This window comes from Cicer arietinum, chromosome 4 (genome assembly GCF_000331145.2).
Source record: "Cicer arietinum cultivar CDC Frontier isolate Library 1 chromosome 4, Cicar.CDCFrontier_v2.0, whole genome shotgun sequence".
In the NCBI taxonomy this organism is placed as follows: Eukaryota; Viridiplantae; Streptophyta; class Magnoliopsida; order Fabales; family Fabaceae; genus Cicer; species Cicer arietinum.
Genome location: NC_021163.2, coordinates 24,829,366 through 24,835,881, shown reverse-complemented (window position 1 = coordinate 24,835,881; position 6,516 = coordinate 24,829,366). Strand labels below are relative to the sequence as shown.

The following is a 6,516-nucleotide window of genomic DNA, read 5'->3' as shown; positions in this document are numbered from 1 at the left end:
CATCTCAAGTGTAGGCCTTACCGGCCCAAGATAGCAAGAAGACCAACTAAGGTGATATGAAGCACAATAAAGGCAAAGGTAAATTCAAGTGGTACAAGAAATATGATTCTGATGAAGAGACTGATGATTGTGATGAAGGAGCTGGAATTTCAAGAAGATGAAGCATGGTGAAATAAAGATGTTTGATAGTTCAAATAGGTTTGTATTGAAGGCACCATTGTCCAGAAATAGAACCTTCAGAACAACACTATCAACCAGATCTTCAAGAATGATGGAGACTGAAGGATTGAATGAGATTTTGAATCCAAGAGAAGGTGATGTTGGTACCCCAGTTTTTCAATCTCGTACGACTTATAGAAATACAACTCAAAGGAAAACAATCAACCATATAGCAAGAGCAAAAGTTGCTATAAGAGATGTTGAGCAAGGGAACAAAGATGCTAATGTTCCAGTCACTCTTGTTGTTGTGCCAAGTAGCAGGAGAAAGGTCCCTGCAATTTCTACTCGTAGAAAGAAGGAAGTGAGTGGGCTAGATGATGATAATGATGATGGTAAGAGTGAGGTCTAAGGAAAGCCAGTGGATGCATCTAAGAGTTATGCTGCAAGTCCTAGTAGTAAGGCAAGAGTTGTTGGTCGTTCATTTGCAACAACACTGATTTGTAGCAACTAGATGGATTGTCGAAAGAGGACATGAAGTTGGTGACAGAAATGAAATCTGAAGCATTGAAGACTGCAATTAGTCAAGGCGACAAAGGGACAAAAGTTGATGTGCTGTTAACCATAAGTGCCTTGACTGAAGAAGATGTAATTGCGGTAAAAAGTGCAGCTTGTGAGAGATTGTTGAATCAGAGAGTGGAGATAAAGAGAAGTCTAAGAAAATCAATGACTGTTTGAACAGATCAACAAAGCGCATGAAACTGTGTTATCAGTGTGGTGAAGTAGGACATTTTGCTCGAGAATGCACAAGACATCCAAGTGTTCATGGAAGGAGTAAGCATATAGAAACAAGGTCTCACTTCTATAGAGATCAAGTTATGAAAGGAATGATGAAACTAGAGTACTACAATACCAATGATCAAAAGGCAGACATCCTAACTAAAAGCTTGAAGAGAGTGAAGTTCAAATAGATAAGGAACAATCTTGTATTAATGTGAATTGAATCACTTTGAATTAGGGGGCATGTTAGATATAATTAAAGTGATTTGTAGTTAGTTAGGAAGGTTAGAAAAAAAGTTAGAAGTTTGTTAAGTTTGTTTTGACAGTTAGTACTCAAAACTGCTATAAAGTGATATAATAAGGAGATCATTCTCCAGACTATTAATCAATCTCCGTTTTCTGCTTTACTCTTTTCTTCTCAATTTCAATTCTCTCAATTATACAACCTGTTCTAACAGTATAAAAATAAAGTTACATTATATTTTTAGTCCCTTAATTTATTTTTTAATTTCATTTTATCCTCTTAATTCTTTTTTGGTCTCTTACATATCTATACTAATTTCAATTGTGTTTAGGTTTGTATGTTTTCGGATGAGATAGGGAGAGTGATTGAGAGGAAGTCGAACATGACAAGGGCATGTGTCAATAAAGCTAAGGAAGCTTTAAGCCAAATGGTTGTTGGAAAAAAAAAACAAACACAGAGAAATTTAAATAACACAAGAAAATAACTTGAAAACTCTTAAACGGGAGAAAAAACCACAACTATTATCTAATGACAACCGGAGGATAACACTATGTGAAAATTGTTACAAAATATAGACTTCCCTTAAACTCCTCATGCCCCCCAGTACATCGCCACACTCTAAAACAAATAATTAAACTACATCTCACAACACTCTAACACAAGAGGAAAAAAAAATTAGATATAAGTTTAAAGTGTTTCTAACTGGTGCGAATTCTATTGAAAAATATGTTGCAACCTCCATGTAGGGTGCAAATTCCACTTAAAGTTAAACCACTTCAAGAATTTATTTCCATGCCGAAACTATGCTGAAAAATATGGTTCAACCTTCATGTTGGCTTTCTCAAGAAATTCTCTAGCAACCAACTTAATTTCACAACACACCCTACATCAATGTCAACCAATTGCACTTGTGCTAATCAACACTTTGTGTAATCATGATTGTATCACAACATTGACTTGAATTTTCCATAAGTCAAATATGATTCTTCCATGCACTAGGTAGGTTCCCAAGAAAGAGAGGTCAGCCATAAATGACCACTTAATAACCAAGTCTTTCCTTAGCCAGAACCTTGCCTAAACATCACTATTACAAAATAAGCCTTCTTTTCTTATATGGAAGACCAGCCAAAGTTGTAACACCCCAAATTTTATGATAAATTATTTTATCAATGAAATAAGATTTTAAATAATTAATTTGGATTTAAAATTATTTTAGAATGCATATTGATTAATATTAAGATTAATTTTCTTTATATGTGTGCTTTTTATTATTCTAATCTTGTACATCTTAGACCAAATGAGTTATATAAATAAAAAATATTACATTTTATATATTTTTCTAAAAATAATAGTATTTTAGTGAAATATTTTAAAGAATAAGATTTTAAGCGATTTTACATGTATCTGTGCATGAGTAATTAATGTGATGTTTTCATGTGCGTTTGACTGATGTTAGGTATGCACATATTTATGTTTTAATTAATTTAAACTATTATATGTTTTTATTTATTTATTTTATAAATAATTATCTTGAGATAGTAGTAATATAATTTTATATGTCCCTTTATTTTAATATATTTGTTATGGCATGTGATTTTATATAATTTTATTTTGTGATTTTGACTATTCTTAATGATGATAATATTTTAATGCGAGTGTGTTGAAAAATAAGTATAGTTATAGTGATTATTTTAAATATGAGAGTTTCAATAGCTAGTAATATTTTTTTAAAAGTAAATTATTTTAATTACAATAATCTATCATATATTAGTTATGAAATATTAGTGATGTATTGAAAATTAAATGTTGTTTGAAGGAGTATTAAAAATAAGATTAAGTAACTGTTAATTTTTTTTTAGTAAAATAAAAATAATAATAGTAAAATAAATAAAAAAATAAATAAGGGGACTAATGAGTTTGACCCATGTGCGAACCCTAATTTTTTTAAAGTAAATTATTTTAATTACAATAAACTATTATATGTTTTTATTTATTTATTTTATAAATAATTATCTTGAGATAGTGGTAATATAATTTTATATGTCCCTTTATTTTGATATATTTGTTATGGCATGTGATTTTATATAATTTTATTTTGTGATTTTGACTATTTTCTAATGATGATAGTATTTTAATGTGAGTGTTTAAAAAAAAATAAGTATAGTTACATTGACTAAATTGAATATAGAGAATTTCAATAGCTAGTAATGTTTTTTTTAAGTAAATTATTTTAATTACAATAATCTATCATATATTAGTTATGAAATATTATTGATGTATTGAAAATTATATGTTGTTTGAAGAAGTATTAAAAATAAGATTAAGTAACTATTAATTTTGTTTTAGCAAAATAAAAATAATAATAGTAAAAAAAATAAAGGGGACCAATGAGTTTGACCCATTTGCGAACCCTAATTGTTAATAAAATAAAATAAATAAAAAGGAAGGGAGTTGGACGACATCCGTAAAAGCAAATAGGAAACACAACAACAAGCCTATCGTTTGACACCGATGATCGATAACTGTTCCAAATAAATTTCTCCATTTTCACCCAAATTTGAGTATGTTGTTTCATTCATTTAGCTAGTGAATTAAACACATTTTTCTAGATTTTTAACAATTCCGATTTCTCTCTAAAATACTCGACTTCTCAGTTTGTAGAATTTGTTATTTTGCATCATTTTTCTTAACCGTAAGTCCAATTTGGGTAAAACCAACGCCAAAACGATTGTGTGAAAAGTGGATATATTATCCACTGATTGGTTTTCTGATTAAGGGTAATTTTCCTCGAAACTTAGTTTTTAGAGTATCTTCTCATAATTTATTTTTGACGTTTACCCATAAATTATCGAGTTAGATCGATAGAAGAACAATTAGTCAAAGAACAAATTTTGTTTGCTTGTGGAATCGTATTCGTGTGTGAAAGCGTCGAAATAAGGTAATGAGTGAGAGAGCGTTAGAATTCATGAGTATAATATATTGTGAGATGAATGAGAAAACTGTATTTCACAACGATTCATCCGGAGCTCGCTACGTATAGGAGTAGCCCTTTGAGGAATAAATTAATTAATGTGCAAGTATGGAAATTGTGAGATTAAAATATAGACTAACAATATTTGTAAGGTGTTGATTGATTTAATTTCTTTAAATGTGTGGTATTTGATATAATTGTGATATTGAGCGTCAAATGAAATTTATGTATATGTTTGATTAGATGAGTTTATGTCATATGATAATAAAAGATGGATGCATTGTGATAATTTTATATGATGATGATGAGGTATGATTAATAATTGTGATGTTATAGATTTGAGATAAGTTTATGTGATGAATTTATGTAATGATGATCACTACTAGAAAAACAGGATTTTGCGTCGGCCACAAGCCACGCTAACAGAGCAAAAGTCGACGCTAACATCGATTTAGCATCGGACTAGCGTCGGAGTCGGGCCTAGGCTAAAATGGTCGAATCTAATTATTAGCATCGGAAAATACCATCTGACGCTATATTAGCGTCGACTTGACCGACGCTACGCCTACGCTATGTGTAAATTTGAAACATTCGACGCTAAAAACTTGAGTTGCCACGTCAGCTGGGGAGGAAATAGTTGCGTCGATAGGTCGACGCTAAGGTCAACAAACAGTAGTCCACAAAATTAGTGGCGTCGGCTGGTTGACGCTAACGTCAAAATAACTGAATTTATAAAGTAGCGTCGGATTGGCCGACGCTACGTTCAAATTTATTTAATTCATTATTTTTAATTTTATATCCCATGTTTTGCTGAATTTCATTTTTTTTAATAATATAATTGATTGCTAATAAACATTAAAAGTCATTCATTGATATTATAACAAACACACAGAGTATTAAATAACATAACAAAATATCATGTGTTTTGAAACTACAAAATAACAAATAGTTTCGAATAACAACTTTAACAAAGTTATCTAATACATAATTGTCAACCAATTACTACAAAAAGTAAGCATAACTATGACATTAAGGTTCGTCAAGCGACAGGTCGTCCAAATTATGATCGTAATGAGGATGCAAAGGAGGATGACTCGCAGTAGATGATCCAACAGTTGATTGACGGTGCAAAGCGTCAATTTTATCTCCAAAAAATTGCTTTAATGCATCAAAATCATTCTCTAACTTCTTTGAACGCTCCCTAGCCTCTTCGGCGACCTTGGTAGCCACTTGAGCTTGGGCCACTGCATCCTGAGCAATTTGTTCAGCTCTAATTCTAGCTGCCATCTCCGCTTCTAAAGACATCCCAGTCATAGAATTAGACAAACAAGTGTATAATAAAGAGATTGTTCTTCTAGGTATAAATGACATCATATTATTTTTTGGTTGATTTGTAATATAAAGAATTTGCATACAGAATTTACATAAATAAAGAACATACATAGGTAGATTTTGCGCGACTATCAACCCAAGCGCCATTTTTTCTCTAGTGGGTTGTCAAAAATAATTCATCTGGAAGTAAATCTCTTTGAAGGTTATTGATCTACAAATAAAATCAAGATTATTGGATCACAACTCAGAATTAGAAATCATAACATTAAATTGTATTAATTTTAAGTAAATGTAAATTTAATCATTAATCATTAATCATTAAATCATTAAGTAAAAGTAAATCTCTTGTTTGTCACTGCCCGCTTTGAGACTCCCATACATCTGCACATTTAATCATTAAATGTCTATTAAGTAAGTTCTAATAAACCTAGTAATCTATTAAAAAATCAACCACAAAAGTTACCTTTCAAATGGATACATCCACCGATAATGTACTGGAATAGTGTACGAAGGTGAAGAAGGCCATGACAACTCTTGTTTGAAGAATGAAACAGGAAATTCAATTTCTAGAGCTGATTTTGACGCAAAAACACGTGCAGCCTTTGAATCTTATCTTAGTAATTTTGATTATGTTATTGATTATTAGAGCTTGAGCAAGTAAATGCAGCCTTTGAATCTTATCTTAGTAATTTTGATTTAATGGCATGATTAACATTTTATAGTTCTAAGTATATTGAACAATTTTTTTTATTAATTTTAAGTATGTTTCTACCCTTCTTTGTGCTCTGTTCTTGTTTCCAGAAAAAACAGGGACAAGTCATCCATATTAATAACAAAGTATAATTAAATTAACAACATTCATACCTTTCAAGTGCTTATAATCCTTTCCCTCCAAACTACGATTTGTTGTTTATCGAAATTCACCAGGATACAGGGGACCAGGTTCTGCATCAATGAATTTGGGATAGTTAGAAAGCAACAATTTACATAACCAAACAGAAAAATGAACCAGAATCAGTCTCATACACACTCA

The 6,516-nt window shown here is 30.9% G+C and overlaps 1 long non-coding RNA gene across 1 annotated transcript; it reads right to left on the bottom strand.

The window, feature by feature from the left end:
* Positions 1–5,006: 5,006 nt before the first annotated feature.
* Positions 5,007–6,498, bottom strand: LOC140919903 (uncharacterized). The gene is made up of 3 exons (XR_012162546.1): positions 6,348–6,498; positions 5,593–5,694; positions 5,007–5,446 (listed from the first exon to the last, which is right to left on the bottom strand). It is a non-coding gene; the product is annotated as an uncharacterized lncRNA (long non-coding RNA).
* Positions 6,499–6,516: the final 18 nt, after the last annotated feature.